This window comes from Muntiacus reevesi, chromosome X (assembly GCF_963930625.1).
Source record: "Muntiacus reevesi chromosome X, mMunRee1.1, whole genome shotgun sequence".
NCBI lineage: Eukaryota > Metazoa > Chordata > Mammalia > Artiodactyla > Cervidae > Muntiacus > Muntiacus reevesi.
Window position 1 is genome coordinate 55,921,119 of NC_089271.1, and position 24,220 is coordinate 55,945,338.

General features: G+C 40.8%; 1 protein-coding gene across 3 annotated transcripts in view; it reads right to left on the reverse strand.

Annotated features, from left to right (window-relative positions):
- JADE3 (jade family PHD finger 3) overlaps positions 1-24,220 on the reverse strand; it is a 138,888-nt gene extending 114,668 nt beyond the window's left edge. Inside the window, exons 1-2 of one of the 3 annotated variants that reach the window (XM_065916031.1) lie at positions 23,697-23,833; positions 19,822-19,899 (exon numbers count right to left, since the gene is read on the reverse strand). The gene's annotated coding sequence lies outside the window, so the exon portion shown is untranslated. Of the gene's footprint in view, positions 1-19,821; positions 19,900-23,696; positions 23,834-24,158 lie in introns of those variants that run through there. The other 2 variants (XM_065916030.1, XM_065916029.1) reach the window with 2 other exon arrangements.

The following is a 24,220-nucleotide window of genomic DNA, read 5'->3' on the forward strand; positions in this document are numbered from 1 at the left end:
TATTCTTTCAACAAGAGATACCACATCCTGGGTCACAAAACAAACCTCAAATATAAAAGAATTGAAATCATAAAGAATATGTTCCCTGACTATAAAGGAAATAAAATAGAAATCAACAACAGAGAGATAAGAGAAAAAGCTCCAAACACTTGGCTATTGGATAGGATGCACCTAAATAATTAATTAATCAAAGATAAACTTTTAAGGGAAATTAGAAAATATTTTTAATTAAAGAAAAATGAAAATATAACATAACTCAATTTGTTGACTTGGAAACTCGTAGCAATAAACAATCATTTAGATTAAAAAAAAAGCTCTCATATAAATACAGTTGACCCTTGAACAATGCAGGGGCTAGGGATGGCACATCTAACTTATTGTCAGCCCTCCCTATCCATAACATCGGTTCCTCTGTATTGGCAGTTCCACATCTGTAGATTTAACCAATTATGTAGTACTGTAGTATTTACTACTGAAAAAAAATGCACATATAAGTGGGCCTATGCAGTTCAAATCCTTATTGTTCAAGGGTCAACTATAATCTACACTTCCACCTTAGGAAACTATTAAAAAAATCAAAATAAACTCAAAGCAAGCAGAAAAAGGAAATAATCAAGATAAAGAAGAAATCAATGAAGCTGAAAACAGAAAAACAACAGAGAAAGATAAATGAAAACAAAAGCTGGTACTTTCAAAAGAGCAATAAAATTGATAAACCTCTAGTTTATCTGAGAAAGAAAAAACAGAACAAATTACCCAGTATGCAGAACAAAAGAGATTATCACTATAGACCCCACAGACATAAAATGATAATAAGGGGGATACTATGATGAATACCTCTATGCATGTAAGTTAGCCAACTTAAATGAAATACACTGCTCAAAAATCCACAAACTACTAAAGCTCATTGAAGATGAAATAGGTAACCTGATGAATACCTCTATGCATGTAAGTTAGCCAACTTAAATGAAATACACTGCTCAAAAATCCACAAAATACTAAAGCTCATTGAAGATGAAATAGGTAACCTGAATAATGCTCCATCTATTAAGGAAATTAAATTCATAGCTAAAAATCTTTTTAGAAAGAAATGCCCAGGCCCAGATAGTTTTGCTGGCAAATCTGAACTAACATTTAAAGAAAAGATAACATCAATTTTATAAGATCTCTTCTAGAAAACAGGAGAGGATAGAATTTCTCCCAACTCACTTTATAAAAAGCCCTGATGCTAAACCCAGACAAACATAATACGAAAAAGAAAACTATAGAGCAATATTCCTCATGAATATACCCTCAACAAAATATTACCAAATCTAACAGAAAAAAAAAAAAAAAACCCAAAAAACTAACACCTTGCTTCCCAGGTGGCACTAGTGTTAAAGAATCTGCCTGTGAATGCAGGAGCTGCAAAGAGATGCAGGTCGATCCCTGGGTTGGGAAGATCCCCTGGAAGAAGAAATGGCAACCCACTACAGTATTCTTGCCTGAAAAATTCCATGGACAGAGGAGCCTGGTGGGCTATACTCCATGGGGTCACAGAGTTGGACACAACTGAGCAACTGAACACACATATACAACCAAATGGGGTTTCTCCCAGGAATGCAAGGCAGGTTCAATATTTGAAAGTCGATCAGTGTAATCAACATATTGAGTCTAAGAAAGAAAAACCAAATGATCCTATCAGTTGATGAGGACAAAAGCATCTGACAAAATTCAAAATGCATTTGTAATAGAAACTCTTAGCATACTAGAAAAAGAAGGGAACTTCCTCAACTTGATAAAGAACTTAAAGGTGAAACAAGAAAAAGATGTGCTCTTTCATTACTCCTATTAAAGCTCATACTAGAAGTCTTGGCCTGTGCAATAAGACAAAAAATATATAAAAGGTATACAGATTGAAAGAAAATGAAAGTATCCCTACTCCTAAACAACATAATTGCTTGCTTAGAATATATCAGAGAATTTACTTTTTTAAGTCCTATAACTAACAGCTTAGCAAGGAAGCAGAATATAAAGTCAATACAGAAATCAATCATATTTCTATATGGTGGCAATAAACTAGAAACTGAATCTTTAAAAAATATATCATTTACAACAGCTTCAAAGAAATGAAACATTTAGGTGTAAATCTAACAAAACATGAACATGACTTCCCTGGCATCCAACGGTTAAGACTCTACATTTCCAATGCAGGGGGTGTGGGTTTGATCCCTGATCAGGGAACTAAGATCCCACATGCTGCATAGTACAGCCAAACAAAACAAAACAGAACAACAAACCCCCTGAAACTTTCAAAACACAATAGTAAGAAAACTACTAAATTTAAAAATGAGCAGAAATACTTGAACAAATATTCTTTTCAACAAATCCTTGAGTAAAATGCTACTCTCTGATGGACTCGAAAAAGGTCATGAATTTTAATTTAGTTTGGCTAAATTGTAAGGGTAAGAGCAACACTACTTCCAGCTCCCTACATTCCAAGGCAAAAGCTGGCCCAAAATGATTATTTTTCAAAAGCATTTTATTGTGAACTATTACAGAATTTTGTTTTAATAAAACAAAACAGAGAAAAAGTAGGTTGAAAAAATTTCTTCTACTCCTGTTCTATATCCTCAACCCACTTCATCCCCTCCTCTCTGGTGTTTTAGAATTTTGATTCAGACTTCCTTTGCAGAGGATTCCCTACACTGCATGGAAACTTGGCACTTTGGTCTTTGTAAGAAAGGGCACATTTGGATTATTTGTGAGTTTGAGTATTTATTGGAAGATATTTGTTTCATACCTCTTTCAATAAAGTTGTCAAGCTGATTTCAGAATATTTATAAATACCAGTTTGTTTGTGAACCATGTTTTAACCCACCCTTCCTGTTTCTCAGGATGTTTCAAATCTGTATGCATTTAATATTCAATGGTGGTGTAGATCATTAAATTGTTTTAAAGTGAAAAAGATCCATTCTTTTTGCTTGACTCCATTTTAAATCTTTTGGGTGACGACAGAGCAGACTGCAACCCTACATTTGGGTTTTAGTCTCTGTTTTCATCCTGGACAAGTGAAAATCAATGATTGATACTGAGCACTAACTGAGCCTGCTTAGGGAAGCAGGTGAGGGCAGTCAGGGCTGAATACTGCCTAGTACCTGGAACTCACTGAGCATTTGCTGAATTTGTTAATTTGATTATGCCATTCAGTGGTGTGAAAAAGAAAGTGTTAAAATAAAACCTGTTAGGGAAAAGGAGGCTCTATCACAACAAGCTGCAGTATATTTTACCAAAGCTATTAGATTTTTCAGGCAGCTGCTAGTTTATCAATTTTTAGTGCCCCAATATAGTTATTTTATGGCCATTACTAGCAAAAGCGGATTATAGGATTATTGTTTAACAGGAAAGAATGACCCAGTATGAGTCTGTTTGCTCTGGATCTCTAAAACAAAGGTTCTTAATGCCATCCTCTTGGTTTATAGACAGAGAACAGTAACATGATAGGAAAGAACATCAGTTTCGAATTTTGTGGGAGTAGTTCCAGGAAGTCTTTCTGCAGTTTTCTTGAGCACTTGCAGAGGTATTTAGTTTTTTTTTTTCCTGAGAAGACCTCTTTAGGTACCAACATGATCAAAAATGTATCTCAAGGTGCTCACACAGCATTAAAACCAGCAATCAGTAGTAGATTTCAGTGACTTTGTATAGGATGGGGCATGGTCCACAGACAACATCGTAGGATGTTTGGAGTGTCAAAATGTTATTTTCAAAATTAAAAACATGACTCACATACAAATACAGAATGAACATGTCAAAGATTATTAGTGAGGGACCCAGAATTATGCAAGGCTGATTCAAAGACTGCTTGAGACTCAGTATATATAGATAATGAAAGTAAAAATACTAAAATAAGATAGCTAAATTAGATAGAAAGGTGGTTAATGCACTATAGGACAGTTAATCCATAGCCTTTGGGATTATTTCTTCTACCGAACAGAATTTTTTTTTCATCTCTACCAGACAAAAATCTGTAAGTTAACATGTCTCTTCAAAAGGTCTAGATCCTAATCATTAGCGAATAATAAGCCAAGCAAAGATGTAATTCCCTAGAGAACTAAATAATCCCAGGGTGGGCCTCTCAGACAATGCTCCAGGATGACAATGAAAGGACATTTGATCATTCTTTTGTATTACTTTTAAGTTTTAAAATAATCTCTATTAACAGAGGGTTAATAGTTTTATACATGAGTCTAAATCTTTGGAAATAAAATTAAGGTTCTAGGGGGCTCACCTTTAGAATAGTGTGGTAGCACTTCTGTATTTTACTTTACACATGCATTCTAAAATAATTTATTTACCTTTCAAACCAATCACAGGATCTTAGAAGTCATCTGAGATCCAGGCATCTCCTAGGACAGGAATGCTTTCTTTCAACAGTCTTGACAGGTAATCATGAAGCATTTGGGTACAGGAAGGAAACTAACATTACTTACTGAGTGCCTGTTATGTACAAATTTATTTTCTCACAGTAATACATTACCTATACATTTAGCCACTTTCATCAAATAAATAGATCTTTTCAGTATAATTGCTTTGAATTATACCTTAATTGAAAAATTTACACACAGTATAATTTACCCTTTTTAATATACAGTTCAAGTTTTGACAAATACCTATGGTTGCAATTACCACCAGAAACAAAATGCAAAACAGTTCCAAGCATAATTTCCTCTTAAATGTCAATTAATCAACAAGTATTTATTGACTACTGATGTGTCCAGTAGTTACTGGTTAGTCTTTGGGGATAGCAGGAGAGTATAAAAAAAGCAGAAGTTAGAGATATTATGTCTGTCTCCAAAGAACTTCCACAGTCTAAATCACAGGGCACAGATGCACACATAGGAACCAAGAATAAATAAGCAATCTACTAGGTGATAATCTACATGACATGTGGGTTCTGGTATTGAGACTACTACCACGTGACCCTGAATAAGCCATTTATTATTATTATTTCTTATCTGAGACCTTCTTTCCTCATTCATAACTAGAAGGGGTTGTCCTAGACAATCTCTTGGGTCTCTCCTAACTATAAGCACATGTGAATCAGGTAGTGAGGGTTCAGAGTGATGATGGAATGCTGGGAAGTTGAGAACAGCTTTATGGTACTGAGGCAATCCACGGGTTGGCCCCTCAGAGTTAGTGAATGGGGTAAGTAGTGAGGGATGCGGGGTAGAGCTGAGAGATACAACCTGTCACAGGGGTGCGAAGGGAGCAAGTGAATGGATGTTGGTCCAGTGGAGCAAAAAAGAACTACATGGTGTCATTCCGGAAGACAGTATTGAGCTCAAGCTTTGAATTGTTTGAGAGCCAGGGAGAGACATGAGGACTGGGAAGTTTGGTTGCTTACTGATTAAAGAGAGGCAAGACACCATGATGACAGTGATCCACAATCTCTTACTGAAAACCTATCATAGACATGCTCTCTAGAAGCCAGGAATACAGCAGAACAAAATTTACCCTTTCAGTTATTTCTTGCTGCGTGAAACAATTCACCCTGAAACTTAGTGGCTTAAAATAACAACCATTTTATTTGCTCATAATTCTCTGTGTCAGCAATTTGGGCAAGAATCAGCTGAGTGGTTCTTCTGCTAGTCCTTCCTAGAGTCCCTTATGAGGTTAGTCATCTGGCAATATGATTAGGGCTGAATAAAGATGGCCTCACTCACATGTCTAATGGTTGGCTGTTGACTGGTCTTTCCACACCATCTCTCTTCCTCCAGCAGACTAGTTGGGGTTTCTTCACATGGCTGCTTCAGAGTTCCCAGGGAAAAGAGGAAAGCTACACAACTTCTTGAGATCTAGGCTCAGAAGTCACCCAGAGTTACTCATGCTGCATATATTGGCCAAAGCAAGTTACAAGAACAGCCCAGATTCAAGGAGTAGAGATTCCACCTCCTGATGGGAGGAGCTGGAAAGTCACACTGTAAAGTGGTATATATACAGAGATTTAAGATTGGGTGGGCACTATCCCATTTGGGAATATAAGTGTTGAGCACATAGTCCTTGGGTCTTGAGAGATGGTAGGAACCACTGAGGTGAAAAAAACATGAGCTTCTGAGTGGATCCTGAGAAACATGCAGATAGAATAAACACGGAGGAATGCGCAGAACTTCAGGCAGAGTCAGTACAGACGGAGTGGCAGGATGACTCATGGTATGTTTAGACTCTAGTGAATGTACACTTGGGTACAATGGGTAGAGGAGAGGATTTGAGACATTAAGTGGTAAGGATGACGGAAAAGGTTATACTTGGCTGTGGGGGACTTTAACTGCTAGGCTCTCAGGAGTACATACATACCTACTATGCAGTGAGCAGTGATGGGTGCATGGTGGCCTAGTGGCACAAGTGGGTATACGGAAGAGGCCTTTAGAACCTGCATCTTTATGAACAGTCATTTGGAAGGAAGTTGAGTTGGACCTGGAGTGGTACAGAGATCATGGCAAGAAATCAGCCTAGAGATGGCTTCCCTAAAGCCAAGTGCTTACATGGATTCTGCTCAAGGGGTTAAAGGGCATAATTGAGGTTTTTACAGGTAGGCTTATCTAGAAGTATTAAAAAATGTTTATTCTGGATTTAATTGGTTATCCTCAGTTAGTCAGTTCAGTCGCTCAGTCATGTCCGACTCTTTACAACCCCATGGACTGCAGCACACCAGGCCTCCCTGTCCATCACCAACTCCCGGAGTTTACCCAAACTCAGGTCCATTGAGTTGGTGATGCCACCCAACCATCTCATCCTCTGTCATCCCCTTCTCCTCCCACCTTCAATCTTTCTTTCCCAGCATCAGGGTCTTTTCCAATGAGTTTCCAATGAGGGTCTTTTGCTCTTTGCATACAAAGTATTGGAGTTTCAGCTTCAACATCAGTCCTTCCAATGAATATTCAGGGCTGATTTCCTTTAGGATGGACAGGTTGGATCTCCTTGCTGTCCACGGGTCTCTCAAGAGTCTTCTCAAACACCACGGTTCAAAAGCATCAATTCTTCAGCGCTCAGCTTTCTTTATAATCCAACTCTCACATCCATACATGACTACTGGAAAAACCACAGCCTTGACTAGATGGACATTTGTTGGCAAAGTAATGTCTCCGATTTTTAATATGCTGTCTAGGTTGGTCATAAGTTTCCTTCCAAGGAGTAAGCGTCTTAATTTCATGGCTGCATTCACCTTCTGCAGTGATTTTGGAGCCCCCCAAAATAAAGCTGCCACTTCTTCCACTTTTTCTCCATCTATTTGCCATGAATTGATGGGACTGAATGCTATGATTTTGTTTTCTGTATGTTGATTTTTAAGCCAACTTTTTCACTCTCCTCTTTTACTTTCATCAAGAGGCTCTTTAGGGGGTGAGTTTTGTCATACATTGATGTGAATCACCCACTGAAAAATAAATTTTAAAAAAAGGCAAAAAAAAAAGTGCAAAAAAAAAAAAAAAGAGGCTCTTTAGGGTGGTATCATCTGGATATCTGAGGTTACTGATATTTCTCCCGGCAATCCTGATTCCAGCTTGTGCTTCATCCAGCCCAGCATTTCTCATGATGTACTCTGCATATAAGGTTATCCTAGAGCTAAATTTAGACTCATCACACACACACACACACACACACACATCCCTCTCTCTTGTGTAAGATGCAAGTTTCACGTGTGACAAGTAGGATACAACTGTTTACAGTCAAAGTTTTGTCTATATTTGAAAAGAAAAAATCCTAGTGCTCCTTAATATTATAAGTGGGCAAGGGGTCGTGGATAAGGCTGGAAACCATGATGGAGCTAGGTGAAAGCTGCCTGCAGTTTTGACTGTAATCTACACTGTGAAGCCATGCTCTGCCCAGGCAGACTATATAGCTACACTTTTCACATTGGCAGCATAGGAAAATACCAGTTTTCTTTTGACAGTCTGCAAAATGTGTATTTCTTTCCCCAAAATTACTGCTTTCCACGGGACTTATGTGGCCATTAGAATATGCTATGTGTAATTTTTTAACACAAAATGAGAAGTGATATTTGGTTAATTAAACAGCAGGCAGAAAATAACCAACAAGGACCTACTGTATAGCACAGAGAACTACATTAAATATTTTGTAATAATTTATAAGGGAAAATAATCTGAAAAAGAATATGTGTGTGTGTGTGTGTGTGTGTGTGTGTGTGTGTGTGTATGTCTGTTAGTCACTCAGTTGTGTCCAACTCTTTGTGACCCCATGGACTGTAGCCCATCAGGCTCCTCTGTCCATGGAATTCTCCAGGCAAGAATACTGCAGGGGGTTGTAATTCCCTTCTCCAGGGGATCTTCCCAACTCAGGGATCCAACCTGGGTCTCCCGCATTGCAGGCAGATTCTGAGCCACCAGGGACTGAACCCACGTCTCTTATGTCTTCTGCATTGGTAGGCGGTTTCTTTACCATTAGTGCCACTTATATACATATATATATATATGTATCTGAATAACTCTGCTGTACACCTAAAACTAACACTGGCTGATTCATGTCAATGTATGGCAAAACCCACTACAATATTGTAAAGTAATTAGCCTCCAACTAATAAAAATAATTGGGGGGGAAAAACACAACATTGTAAATCAACTATATTTCAATAGAAAATAAAAACATCAGCAGGCAACAATTCTGTTTCAGGTATTTCTGAGAGATAAAATGCAGAGAACTTGAAGGCTTCCTAGCACCATGGGAATGGCAGTCTAGTTGTAACTTTCAGGTCATGTGTATATGAAATAAGTCACAGAGTAAGGAAGTATGGCATTAGGTGCCAAAGTGAATATAAAAGACAAGACTTAAAATGAGAGAATATGGTGTAGAGGATTACATCCAAATGAGTGGCCTTTGGGGAAGTGGGGAATCTCTTGCTAAGCTAGAATTTCCAAGAATTTGGAATTGGCCCAGGCAGGGCTGACTGGCAGGGCGAAGAGGACAGGATGATCCAGTTGTGAGAAAAGGCTCCAGGTAAACTGGATTGCTGGAGTGTTGGTGGTATTGGTAGAAGGGAGGCAGTGAGGAAACAATTCAGAAATAATTTCCCAAACTGTTCCACCTAGTTGCTCTGAAATTCCAGGTGAAGAACAGTCCTCAGTTGATGGATTGTATCATGTAAAAACATTACAAACAACTCAACTAACAGACAAAAAAAGAAAGGATATTTAGGTTCCTTTTTGCATATACAGGGCTTCATCTACTATCTGGTAGGTGAATGGGTGAATACATCACAGGATAGGAAAAAGTTCTTCAAGGGAAAACACATCTCCTCTGCCCTTGGTGCTTGCTCAGACTGAGCCAGACCACAGTATACAGCAGTTATACAAGAGAGGGACCTCCACTGCATTTTCCAATGACATAGTGTTCTAGGGAGAGAACTGAGTGGGCATGCTGAGTTTTTGCCAATTCTCTCCTCAATGTGCTCTTCAAAACTGGGGGAGACTTCCTTTTAAAAGATGTGTTTTATTTTGGGATCTGAGAAATCATAAATGGTTCATATCACGGAGGTTCCAAGAAACCATGCCTCATTAGTGTCCTTAACAGTTAGCTTTTTTAAAAACTATAAAAATAGCATTTAGTGATTATCCAAATTATTTCATGGGGAAGATACTCAGGTTTATATATTTGAGGAGTGTCTGGACAGGGGCATGGTATACAGCAAGCACTCAAAGAGTGTAAGTTGATTCTGAACTACCTGATTCTGAGCTTTTTGCAGCTTCTTTATAAAATATATCAATACACTAAATTTTTGGTGAACTGATTCTTTAACATTGGGAGGACAAGGAAAACCATTAACAGTGGGCATCTGGGTTGTCCAAAAGTGAGTCCAAGCTTCAGATATTATATAGGACTCCCATACATCTATATGTTCCTAAACTTTTTCACCACTAAGGACAACTTTTAAGATTTCACTCATAGACAACATGCTTTGAAGACATGCCTACCAAACATGCCACCCCTATGGATTATTTAATTTCTCCATTTTACCTAACTAAAGGTAAATGTTTCTGACAAGTAAAGGTTCTATTAAACATGAGATGATGATAATAATGTATTTGTTTGCCAGATATTGATCAACATTTTATTCTTAATATGCCATTAATTCCACACAATAATCCCATGCATGCTAAATCATGTCAGTTTTGTCCGACTCTGTGACCTCATGGATTGTAGCCTATCAGGCTTCTCTGTCCATGGGATTCTCTCAACAAGAATACTGGAGTGGGTTGCCATATCCTCCTCCAGGGGATCTTCCCAACCCAGGGATCGAACCAGTGTCTCTTGTGTCTCCTGCATTGGCAGGTGTGTTCTTTACCACCAGTGCCACCTGGGAAGCTGATACTAACTTCATTTTACAAACAAGGAAACTGGGGAGTTCCCCGTCAGCCCAGTTGTTAAGACTCCACCTTCCAATGCAGAGGGTGTGGGTTCGATCCCTGGTCGAGGAACTAAGATCCCACAAGCCATGTGGTGTGGCCAGAAAAAACAAAACAAAACTCAATTAAAACTATAAAGAAACTGTGGCACAATGAGGTTAAACCCACTCGAGGTTGCATAGTAGAAAAAGGCAAAAGCAAGATTTAAACATCTTGGCTCTTTGCTATTCTATCCATTCTAGCATTCAAACTTTAGCTAACTAGTTTTACCATGAATGGCAGTGTAATCTCACCCTCAGGTATTCACCCTAGAAAAAAATGCAAATTTATGTGCACACAAACACTTGCATGTGAACTTTTATAGCAACTCTACTTATAATCACCCAGAACTGGAAACAACCAAAATGTGGTACATTCATAAAATAGAAGATTACTCAATAACAAAAAGGAACAAGCCATTTGAAACACACAACTTGGATGACTTTCAAAAGCATTATGCTGACTGAAAAAAAAAAGACTCAAAGATTACATATAGTCTGACTCCATTTATGTGACATCAGAGTGACAAAACTAGAGTATGATAGAGCACAGATCAGTAGTTGCCAGGAGTTGGGGTGGGAACAGAATGTGACTGAAATAGGTAGCACAAAGGAATTTCCTTAAGTGATGGAATTGTTTTGTACCTTGACTTTAGCAGTGGTTACACTGATCTATATATGTGTGTCAAAATCCACACAACTCTACACATCCCCCCAAAAGTCATATATGCCATATGATAAAGAAAAAGGCAACAGGTCATCATTTTTTTGGTCAGTACTAATTTCTGTATTTCTCATTTATTCACAATAACCTTCCACAGTTCAACCTATCACCAACACTAGTTTTCAGGTTTAAAAATTAGAAGAGTTAAATTATAATGTGAAGCAAAGAACCATGATTAGGCCACACATCCAATCAGAATGATGACAGTTACCTCTAATAAACATTCCTTAAAAGTTAAATGAATTTGGGTGTTTATTTCCTTAAAAATAAAAGTATTTCACAGGACTTCCCTGAAGGAAGTCCAAGTTAAGATTCTGTGCTCCCACTGCATGGGGCATGGGTTCGATCCCTGGTTGGGGAACTAAGATCCCATATGCTATGTGGTGCGGGCAAAAAATATTAAAAGTATTTCAGTAAACTTATTAGATGTTATATTTCATATAGCAATTTGCAGACTAAAACAAAAGTATGTAATCAAAATTAACTCTGGGAAGGAGAACATGATGGAATGAGAGTGTCATAAGGATGTCATGGACAACCACGGCTCTTTCTACCACTTTTCAGTTTTTACTAGAATGCATTAATGCATCACTAGTATAATTAAATACAAAAATTAAAACAAAATTAAAAAATCCTTCTCAATTAAAATGGACATGATTCCCAAGTTGCAATATACTTCCATCCATGGGGCTTCCATTGCCTTCAGGCACCCCTTGGTTACTCTATTTACCAGGTTAGGTTTGTATTCTACTTAACACTTAGTGCCTCACTCATAACACAGTGGGCATTCAAATATTAGCTGAACTGAAACGCACCTGGAAATGTGGAGAATAAAAATGACAAACACATGGTCACCAACAAACCCTATAATCTAGAAAGGCTAAATCATGCTCTAATCTTGAATGAAGCAAGTTATTATTGAGTGCTAACAACATAGTCAATAATTACAAAGGCATACACAGAATTTTGGAAGAGAGCAAGACAAACATTTAACATACTGCCAGTGGTATAGAGGTTTTTGAAGTCTAAAATAGGCAGAAACCAAACCAGAATCAATTATTCCTGGCTCCCTAACCATACAACTATAAAATTCAAGGGTATGAGAAAAATAAAAATAAGGGGAAAAAACTAACCTGCACTAAGTTTCTATGGGCTGCACACTAGACATTTATGTAGAGTAAAACTTACTTTGAGGACTTAAGTGTCAGTTTGGTCATGTAAAGTATTGGGAGGTCATCATTTCCACCTTTACAACAAGAAAGAAGCTAGATACACTGAAAATCAATGACTCCTCTTGATATGTCCAATGGCCCTATCAGAGAAATGAAGTCACAGGGCAAACCACCATCCTACTATCTGAATAGATTGGTGCCTGCAGGATCCGAACGTGTAAGCTGGTGGGAAGATTAAACTAGATATTCTGACAAATTACTGGAGACCAGAGTATGGAAACATCATGATAGTATGAAGTTCCTGGGCTCCACATTGTGGGGGTGGGGTTTCCCATCCTCAAGTTTTACCAAAAGGAATCCCACGAGGTTCCTACAGGGAGGATTAGGAAAAATGTCAAAGCTTCCACCAAGGCGCTGGTTGGCTGAGGAAAAAACTGCACTCACTGTGAAATCCACTCAGATCCCTTTCCTTTATCACACAGAACAAAAGGCTTAATGTGCAGGGGCTTGAGGGGTGGACTTAAGATCTCTGGCTTGAGGATACTGGTGGATACTCAGTGCAGCTGGGAGAAGGAACAGAGGTAAAAGAAAAAGAAGCTCCATTCCTGGAAGAGGGGCAGGGAATCTTGTGAAGGACACACTCAAGACACACTAAAGGCAGTTCCAGCACCTGCCTGAGAGTTAATCAAATCATCAGAGAACTCCTCCTCCCACACCAACCAACAACTGGCAAACCAGCTACTGGGTTAGCAATGGCGGAATATAACTGGGAGGGCTATACGAGGTAGCTCTTGGGAAACAGCACAAAGGAAAAACCCAAAGCTAAACAGAAGTCAAAAAGAAGGTATCATTAGAAGAATCAGAAATCTCTGGTGCCCATAGCAAAAACAAACATGGAACACAGGCCAACTCCTGACTAGATTAATTTAAATCCCCACACTAAAAGCCTAGCAGAAAGAAACTTGTGTTCTCCTGCCCATGTTCAGTTTTCAGTTTATTTATGAGGTATAATAAAACACAGGAAGATATTCCAAATGCCAAAACAATCATCAGATCCAGACTCAGTACAACACAGAAGTTGGGGCTATCAGAAATGAAATCTAAAAGAATTATGATTACCATGCTAAAGACTAATGGAAAAGGTAGACAATATGCAAGAGCAGATGGATAATTTCACCAAAGAGGTGTTAACTGTGATAAAGAATCAACTGGAAATGCTCAATAAGAAAACAGTAAAAACACACATGCTCAACAGCAGAACTGACACAGACAAAGAAAGAATAAGTGAACATAAAGATCAAGTTTACTGATCAGGTCAATAAAAATAAAAACAAAAAGAAACAAAAGAGAAAAAAATAGAACACAGCATTCAAGAACTGGGGGGCAATATCAAACAGAATAACATACTTGTAATTGGAACCCCAGAAGGAAGAAAAAAAAGAGAAATGGGCACAATAATTATTTGAAGAAATAATGGCCGAGAACTTTCAAAATTAGTGACAGACAACAAACCACAGATACAAGAAGCTCAGAGAATATCAAGCAGCATAAATATGAAAAAAGAAAGCCACACCTAAGTAAATACAAAGTGACTGAAGGGAACCAGAGGCAAAAAGACAAATTACTATGGAGGAACAAGGTAAGAATTACAGCAGACTTATCAAAAACCATACAAGCAAGGCAACAGTGGAGAGAAGAAAAGTGTCAACATTCCATGAAAATTTCACATTCCATGAAAATGTCCTTCAAAAGTGAGGGAAAAAGAGACATTCTCAAACAGAAATATTTACTGACAGTATATCTGGCATAAAAGTTAATGTTAAAGGAAAATTCTTCAGGCAGAAAAATTATGAATGAGGTAGGAATTTGGATTAGCATAAAGAAATGAAAAGCACTGGGAAAGGAATAAATGAATGGAGAATATATTTTCTTTTCAAAATGTTTCAAAAATGAGGGACTTCCCTGGTGGTCCAGTGGCTCAGACTCCACACTGCCAACACAGGGGGCCTGGGTTTGATCCCTGGTCAGGGAACTAGATCCCACATGCTGCAACTAAAGAATTCACACACTGCAATGAAGATCAAAGACTGTGTGTGCAGCAACCAAGACCTGGTACAACCAAATAAATTTTTTAAAAATGTTATTAAAAAATGTTTGAAAAGCCAATTTCCCAGATACCATCCAACGGTCAATCTTTCAAGCAGGCCTTCTAAAGATAGCAGCCTTAGGCCTGCTATATTAAATCTTTTCAGTGTGTGTGCATACTAAGTCTCTTCAATCATGTCCAACTCTTTATGACTCCAAGGACTATAGCTTGCCAGGCTCCTCTGTCCATGTGATTCTCCAGACAAGAACACTGGGGTGGGTTGCCATGCCCTCCTTCTGGGGATCTTCCCGACCTAGGGACTGAACCCACATCTCTTCCATCTCTGCATTGGCAGGTGGGTTCTTTACCACTAGTACCACCTGGGAAGTTCTTTTCAGCACAAGAGGGTTAAAAAAAACCCTGAAGCTAACATCATACTTAATAGTGAGAGATGAAATACTTTCCAAGATTGGATCAAATTAAGGTTGTCCTCTCTCACCACTACAATTCTGATAAAGAAGAAAAAATAACAGTATTCATATTACCTGATTTCAAGAATCCTATGAAGCTATTGTAGTCAAGACAGTGTGGTAATGGCAAAGTGATAGACATATAGATCAATTCATCAGAATAGAGATCTCAGAAACAGACCCACACAAGCATTGTCATATTTTTGACAGAAGTACAAAAGCAATTCAATGGAGAAACACAGTCTTTTCAACAAATGGTTCTGGAACTACTGGACATCCATACACAGGAAGATGAACTTTGACATACACTCATTTTCATGGCTGGTGGGAATGCAAAATGATAGAGAACCATTTTGGAAGATAGTCTGGCAGCTTCTTATAAAAACTCTGCAATCCCACTCCTAGGTATTTACCCAAGTGAACTGAAAACTTATGTCCACACAACATGTTTATTCAGATTTACTCATAATTGCCTGGAAGCAACCAAATTGTGTCCTCAAACAGGTGAATGAACAAATTGTGGTACATCCATACAATGGAATGCAATTCAATGATAAAAAGGAAAAAGTATTATTAGATGAATCAAGTAAAAGAAGACCAAAAAAGGCTACATATTGCATCTATTCCATTCATATGACATTCTGGAAAAGGTAGGGCTATAGTTAAAAATTCAGAAGTATGCTATTCTGAGGCATTTCTAGGAAACAAAACTGGCTGGATATATTTTTTAACAAGGATAGTTCTGACCAGGTCAATGGAAGTTCATATCACCATAACCATATACCACTTCTTTTTAGATAAATGTCCTTAATTTTTAAAATAGGGTAATATATTCACATGGCTTAAAATTCCAAAAGTATACATAAAAGTTTATACAATGAAGTCTCCTTCCCTCCCTCTACCCCGGCCATGTGTGCCCCAAAGCTCAGTGTCTTGAATATCCTTCCAGAAATATGTTATGCTTATATAAGCAAAAATGCATGTATTACTGCCCCACTATTATACACAAATGGTAGTATACAATATACAGTGCTCTATTTCTTGCTTTATTTTTCATTTTGTACATCTTGAAGATCATGCAATATCAATGTAATATTCTACTGTATAAATCAAGCCTTGATTGATCCTTAGACTATAACCACTCTTTTGCTATTATAAGCAATACTTCAAGTTATATGCAAGTATTTGTTGAATTCATTTCTACAAGTGTTTGCAGGGTCAAATGATATGTGCATTTATAATTTTGATGGCTATTTCCAAGTCACTGACTTTTAAAATATCAGGGATTTTTAATTTTTATCCTAAGAGGAAAAAAAAGAAACTGAGATTCTATCACCAGGCAATTTTCTGGAGCTCTAGGATGTACAAAACACAGTCTTCTACTCAGTTTTCCCCATGTGCTTACTAGGATCCAGTTGAATTTTCATGTAATATATTTCAGGCCACAAACTGGTTGCAAAGCCTATTTCAGGCTGATACCGCAAATTACTAATCACTGGCCACTAACTCTATAGTACAACAGTGGATTCTTTTTTTTTTTTTTTTTTTTTTTTTTACAACGGTGGATTCTTCACTGCAACCACACAGAGATTTTAAAATTTTGACCAAATAAAACATACCTAACAGAATTCTCTGTCCTTATTATAATACCCAAATAAGGATTTCTTCTCTTAGGTAAAACTGTACTAGGATCCAGTTGAATTTTCATGTAATATATTTCAGGCCACAAACTGGTTGCAAAGCCTATTTCAGGCTGATACCCCAAATTACTAATCACTGGCCACTAACTCTATAGTACAACAGTGGATTCTTTTTTTTTTTTTTACAACGGTGGATTCTTCACTGCAACCACACAGAGATTTTAAAATTTTGACCAAATAAAACATACCTAACAGAATTCTCTGTCCTTATTATAATACCCAAATAAGGATTTCTTCTCTTAGGTAAAACTGTAACTCGCATAAAGGTTATGAAGAAAGGCAGCAAATGTTTCTCTCATCTTTCAGGTAGTGATGGATTCCCAATTAACTATCTTTTTGCTTGACCTCAAAACCTAGTGCAGTCTAGCACATTACAGTTTTTGTGCTAAAGCCTGAACTGGAGGTTGAAGAAACCCAGGGGCTCCTTTGATAATAGTCAAATAAGATCAGTGAGCAACCAAGCCACTCATGAGAATATATCTTGAGCCACACTGTCACCCTTTGGCTTCCTTCCATAAAAACCATCACTCAGCTTCAAACTCGATAAAAGAGAGATGGCACAATCATATTATTTAGTCTCAAGAATACACTACATTGTGACTTCCCTCGTGGTTCAGTGGTTAAGATTCTGTGCTTCTAATGCCAGGGGCACAGGTATGATCCCTGGTTGGGGAACTAAGATCCCACAATGCTGTGTGGTGTGACAGAAAAAATACACTACATTTATAAGTAAGTGTTTAAAATGATTTATCAAAGGAAAAGAGATTATATTCATTAATAATTATTATGCATTACTGCAGCAATGGTCCTCAATTTTCTCACATCTCCTTGTGTCCACACCTTGAAGGGTCCCCTCCCACAAGGACTCTGGGCTTGGCCAAGGAACTTCTGTGGTTTGACTGATGGGACAATATCAAATGTGACACAGACAGACACTTGAGAAGTGCTTTTGCTTTGGTGCTTGCTCTCATCTGCTACTCTTTGTGCCTTTGAGACTATGATGTTAACAAGTCCAAACTAGCCAGCTGGATGAGGGACCACTTGGAGTGAGGATGAGCCATCCCAGCTTAGGGCTTCCTAGACCAACCAGCCTGGCAACTACCAGATGTATAAAAAAGGACATCCTAGATCATGCAGTTGCCAGCTAACCACCCTCCCTCCCCCTTCTCCAAAAAAAGTAAACCGACACAGGCTACTCCAAAGTAAATATGTCTATGGTCCAATACATATGGAAAGGGGAAGAGAACACTGATCTTCCCCCATGAAGTTTACTCTGCACATAATAGTCCCAAACAGAAAAACCTGCAGTAGCTGGATGAGAGTAAATATATAAGTATCGAAAAAATTCCTGAGTCCTCCATGATTCTCACAAATTCGCTGTCTGCCATCACAGATGGCACACACTAAAACACACACACACAACACAAAAAATTTCCATTTAGTCAATGAAGCATCTTTATCATGATATATTTAAACCAAAGCCATATAGTCAACAGTTCCACTTCTAACATGAACTCAGGTTTCCAGGAATTACTTTTTCTTTCAATTCTACTTGTTTCCCTATTTGACAGAGCTTGGTGAAAGCTGAAAGAGCACCCTCAATGCAGCAGCCTAAAAAGCATCAGGTAATACGAGCCCAATTAAACCTCCTTCTAGAAGCATTCCACAGGACCAGCTTCTTCCAGCATCACAGCAACTCTTTTTAGCCATGTTAATGGTGGGCAGTAAAAACTGTTTAAGATCTACACATTTGGGCCAGAAACATTGCCTCTATTGGATCACTAAGTGAGACACTAAAAGGGAAATGACTCTCTTAAGCCACTTTTGTTTAGGCCTCAGGAGATGACTTTCTGGATACACACACACACACACACACACACACACACACACACACACACACAGAAACACCTTCTAGCACACACACACACACACACACACACACACAGAAACACCTTCTAGCGCGCACGCACACACACACACACACACACACACACAGAAACACCTTCTAGCAGCCTCCTACAGCCCTTGGAGTAAAACACAAGCTCCTTAACGAGGTCCCCTAAGACTCTGTCAATCTTCCCCAGCCTATCTCATCTCTTTCCCCAGGTCCTAGCCAAACCTCTTTGGATTCTTTCCACCTCTCTCCCACCTCAGTGCCCTTACAACACCTGCTGTTCCCTCTGCATGGCAATCCCTTTTCTCTTTAACCCTGCTTTTTCCTGCTAAGCCTTCAGGATCCAAGGCACCATGCTGGTCTCCATCTCCCTCTCTGAAGCATTCTACCTCTTACTTGCTGTTTGACCTTAGGCAAGTTACCTTTGCTTCACCTCTTTGAGCCTTATATCTCAGAAGATACCCTGTGATAAGCACTTAGCACAATGCTTAGCACACAAGAAATGGTTAACAAATCATCACTGCTGTTATTGCTATTATCTCATAGTAATCTTCATTGCAATTTAGTACAATTAGTAATTAGATATTTATTTGTAGAAAAATAGAAACACCTCCTTGGATTTCACCTTAATACCTAATCCCTTTCATGCTATTACCCCCATAATGCAATTCTGGAAGGGAAGATGAATGTTTATAGAGCAATTATTACCTCAAAACTGTGTTTTGGCAGAGGAAGAAACTGAGGCACAGTGAAGTTAAGTAACTGGTCAAAATCAAGTGATGGATTAAAATCCAAGTTGGCATGACCCTACAGCCTGTGCTGTATATGACACCAAAGGTTTCTTTAACTCATGAACCTTGTCAACTAAGAGCAGCAAGCATCAGAAAAAACGAATCTTCACATTTACATACTTCCCAAACAACTCCCAGGTATTTAACTCTTCAAATCCTTAACCAGCCTGATGTTCCAATCAGCCATGTAAATTCCTTCAGCAGAATACTCTTCCCCTTGATTGAGATGGTAGATTTCCTTACCTTTCCACTGGATGTTGAGCTTTCAAGAGGATGAATATCTTTCACCTCTTATACCCCTAGCAAACAGGTTTGCTAAATAAATTAAAATGTTGGAGAATATATAATAAGTACAAAGTTGGGGAGTGGTGGAATGAATTTTCATAAAAATATTCAAGTTTGACACAGCTAAAAACAAACTAGACAAAAATGACAACAAAAAGGGAGTTTATCTTAACCACTCTTACAATTGATAATGATTTCTATATCTAGCACCAGAGATTTCATGTTAGTTACAAATGTGTATTTTACAACTTTAGGTAGACCACTCACCAATATTCTGCTATACCCAGCAGCTGCACTCGAGCCACCCTCATGAGCGGATGCCCTTGACGAATATCTCAATGGTTACTTTCAAATGGGTCATAAAAGAAAACAGAGCAAATGATAAAGCAAATGAGAACAAACTGTTAGTAAATGGTAAGTTTGAGTAAAAGGAATACAGGAGTTCTTTGTACTATTTTTGCAACTTTTCTGCAATTATAATATTATATCAAGATAAAAAGTTCTATTATATCAAAAAAAGTTCTGAAATTTTGAAATAAAAGATTTTTCCCAGGAGACTGAACACACAAGGTACTGGTCATGCTGGTACCATATTACCTTGTCACCTGTTCCAAAAAACACACTCCAGAGTTGTGTTTTCTGGCCTATCAGTCAATATCAAAGGACAAAAAACCCCATGGGCAACACGGTTCAGTCACTGCTTCTGGGTTGGGACAGAGATTAAATTATTTATTGCTTGAAGAGTACTAAAGAACGCATAGGTATCTCCTATTGGACAAAGCTCCAGTACTATTTCCCACACCAGGCACCCTACTTTCTTCGGTCAGCTACCCTCTGAGTCCTTACTTTCCTTTCCCCAAGCTCAGTTATGGGGCCAGGCAGATTCTCCTCAGGACACCTTCATGCTCACTGTTCCACCCACACAAGAGAAGCACAGAGACAGATCTGATGGTAAGAGCTTTGCTGCTATTTTCTATGGAGAGACTTACAGGGAGGAAGAAACAATAACCCTGGGGGAGTCACAAAGATTCCAGAAAACAGAAAACTCAAAGCAGTAGTTACTTGGTCTGTAACAACCACTTGCTAGCACCCTTTTATTCATTCATCACTTCTACCTACTCGTCCTAGACCTTCCCCACTCCCCAAACCAGAATGCCTCAGCTTTCCTAGCCACTGTAAGTGGGACAACAGGTAGAAATTTGTAATTCATTCAAGTGTCCCCATATTAGCCATTTCAGAAGAGTGCCACATGGGTGTCACCCAACACTCAACCCTCACCTATAAGGTGAGACAAATAAAGGTCATAGTAAGTTATCCTCTGATGAGATTTTCTTAATGTAAACCAGCATATGATCTCTACCTTCCTCAGCTCCTGTTTTGTGTTAAGTTCTATGAGAAGGTAGATGTATTATGTCCTACACAATGTTCAACCTCTGTATCCCTGATCAAGGCTTATTAGAGCCCTCTGTTTTGCCATGTCTTCAAAAACACCCAATGCCTTCTGCCTCTTGACTCCCCCCAAATATTTGCTTAGTTTCAGCCATACCTCAAAGTAGTATGCAGAAGGAAGAAATGGCTTTGTGTAGCTTAGGGGAGAAATGGGTTGTTAAGAGTTGGTGGAACACAAAGGAGAAAAAAGACAAGCATTACCAAAGGAGATCATATTCAATCTACAACCTTCAACATCCTTTGTTCTTAAATATTTTAACTTTCGCTAACCCATACAACTCAACTATGAGAGCCATGCACCATCATCTGTCCTGCTCCTGGGAACCTTCTCTACAGGCCAAAAGGTGGGTCACAGGTGCCCCTCAGGCTGCTTCCAAGTCACTCCTGGCGGCCAGCTGATCACAAACACTTCAGGAAGGACAAAGGACACTTCAGGGGAGGCCCTTCTTCACTCTCCCCTACCTGTGACCAAGATTCACCAACTCACAGCAACATGACTCAGAAAAGTGGGAGAACGCAAGTGTAGGTTCTAGAACCAGACAAGGACCCCTGAATATTTCAGAAATGACTCGACGAAGAATGCAAGAAACTCTGTCAAGGCACCAAGACTAGGTTACAAGCACTTCTCTAGCAAACAAAACTGTACAGAAGAGCATAGTTGAAGAAAAGGTGTCAATGATGGTAGCTAACACTGAGAAGATCTCATGTAATTCTTTCACCCTTGGAGAGAGTTTTTACCCTCTTACAGTTCAAGTATTTAAATTCAGAGCTCACTTTAGATGAAAAAGAAAATGACGTGTTATAAAGGTAGATAGAATGCCTGCCTGCTAAGTCAAGTAGGACTCTGCGACCCTATGGATTATAGCCCGCCAGGCTCCTCTCGTCCATGGGATTCTCCAGGCAAGAATACTGGAATGGGTTGCCGTGCCCTCCTCCAGGGGATCTTCCCGACCCAGGGATCAAACCCAAGTCTCCTGCATTAGCAGGTGGGATCCTTACTCCTAGGCTAAACAGAAGAGGGGGAAAAAAAACTACATCTATTTTCACTTATCCACATGATGCTATAAAAGCATGAGAACTACACTATTCAAAGGGTACAGAGGCCTAGGATCCACATTCCCATTGTTTACAGATGTTATGAAAGTAGTAAATAAAAATGCAATGCTTTGTTCAGGCCGACTCCTTTCTCACCCCCACCCCCACCCCCACCCCCCAGGCTGACAAGAAATGGCTGCAGGGAAGGTATTTAAGAGAACTACTCTGGGAAAGTGGATTCTGGGTTGCTTAAACTAAGCCAAGATATTGTGCAACCAGTCTTTACCTAAATTATTTTCCATTACTTTGCCAGTTTAGAGAGAAGCAGACAGTTATCTTTATCAGAGAATGAGGTCGCCTTTCCCTCCAGGCCACTGGAATCACCATCAACACGGTTTTGATTTCTTACACAATCAGGCACGCGGGGGGTGGGGTGGGGGGCGAGGAGACCCGCAGTTGGGGGGGGGAGCGGACACGGAGCATCTCATCCTCAGTTTCACAGATCAACGGATCTCACTTCGAAAACAACCCCATGAACATCTGAGAGCATGGATTTCCTTGCATCTCAGAAAGTCAGAGAAGCGGCCAAACAAGTTTCTTGCCAAATACTTAGGAGCTGCATATGTCCCAGGGCTACACAATAATACCAACTTTTAAACATGCCTTCACATACCACCATTATGGTCCCACATTCGAGGTCCCTCCCCCGCTTTCCCCCCTCACAAATAATAAACGCAGGTTGGTTACCGCGTGCAATTTAAAGCCGGACTTCACCGAAGCAGTAGCTCCGAAAAGCGAGAGGAAAAGATTGGAGGCAGACTTTTTTGTTTTTTAATCGATATCCCCACGAAGTGGGGAATAAAACCAACTCAATCGCTGGAGAAAAGTTAACTTTGCCGTGCCCAGCGGTGGGAAATTTTTCCCGTAAGATTCGGAAAGCCCTCCCGTTTTTCCCACCCCCGCCCCCCGGACTGCCCGGCGCTCGCCGGTCGCGGCGGCCCAGGACCGGCAGCTCTGGAACAATAACGCGAGGGGGAGGGAAAGTTCGTCAGCCCGCGGGACGCCGGGGCTCACCAACGGCGGGACCACGCCGCCGCCCGCACCGCCCGGCCCCCAGTCTCTGGGTCTCGGTTCTTCCCGCCCCTCAACAGCGAAACAGTCAGGGTGCGCCCCCGCTCCCTGGAGCATCCGGCCCCAGGCAGCCCGCAGAGCGGGTCCTCCCGCCGCGGGTCGGACCCCGGGAGCCCCGAGAGCAGGCAGTGAACCGGGAGGGAGGGGGCGCCAGGAGGGGGCACCGGAGGAAACGGCCGCAACAGTTATGGCGCTCAATTTCTGCCCGAGTGTAGCCGCAGCCGAACACGGCCGGCCGCCCCCACCACCCACGCCCCCGGGCCGGCCACCCAGCGCTGCCCGGAGCCAGCCGAGGAGCCACCGGGCACTTTACCTCAGCCCACACACGCTCTCGGCCCCAAAGCTCTGGGGACGCCGGAGGCCACCGCCGTGTGGAGCCGGACGGACCCGGAGCGCGGCGAGGTTGGTCTGGGACGTTGCGCTCTGTGGCGCCCCTTTCCACTCCCTGAGGCCGCCACTCCCGCTACCCACCCGACGCGACGCCCCCCAAACCCGCTCGCCCCGCGTCCAGCGTCAGCGGCGCCTACCTTGGCGCAGCGCGACCGCTGCTCCTTCCCGGCTCCACACTAGGGCCCGGCAACGTGCCGGGCGAGTCCGGTAGAGGTGGTAACCGCCCCCTGAACCGCTCGCTTTCTTCTCTCCCCTCCCTCGCACCTGCCCCCTAATCTCCTCCCTTACCCCCCGCCCTCCGCCCCGCCGCCGGATCCGCCGGGGCCGCCCCCCGCGCCTCAGCTCCCGCCCTCGGCCCTCGCCCGCCCGCCCGGCCCGTCAGGCCTCAGTGCTGGGCAGGCGGTTGGGCGGCGGCGGCAGCGAAGGAGGCGGCAGCGGCAGCGGCTGAAGCGGCGCGGAACACTATTGTATTCCTGACACTGTGCGCTCCCACGCTCCGCCTCTTCCCCTTCCTTCCTTCTCCACCGTCTCCCCAACCTCCGCGTTCCACTCCAACCGCCCCCCCACCCGCAGCCAACCGCCGGCCGCGCTCGCCCTACCCGTCTCGGGCTCCCTGCTGTCCGACCGCCCTGACCGCCGCGCGCTCTTCTGGCGGGCCAGG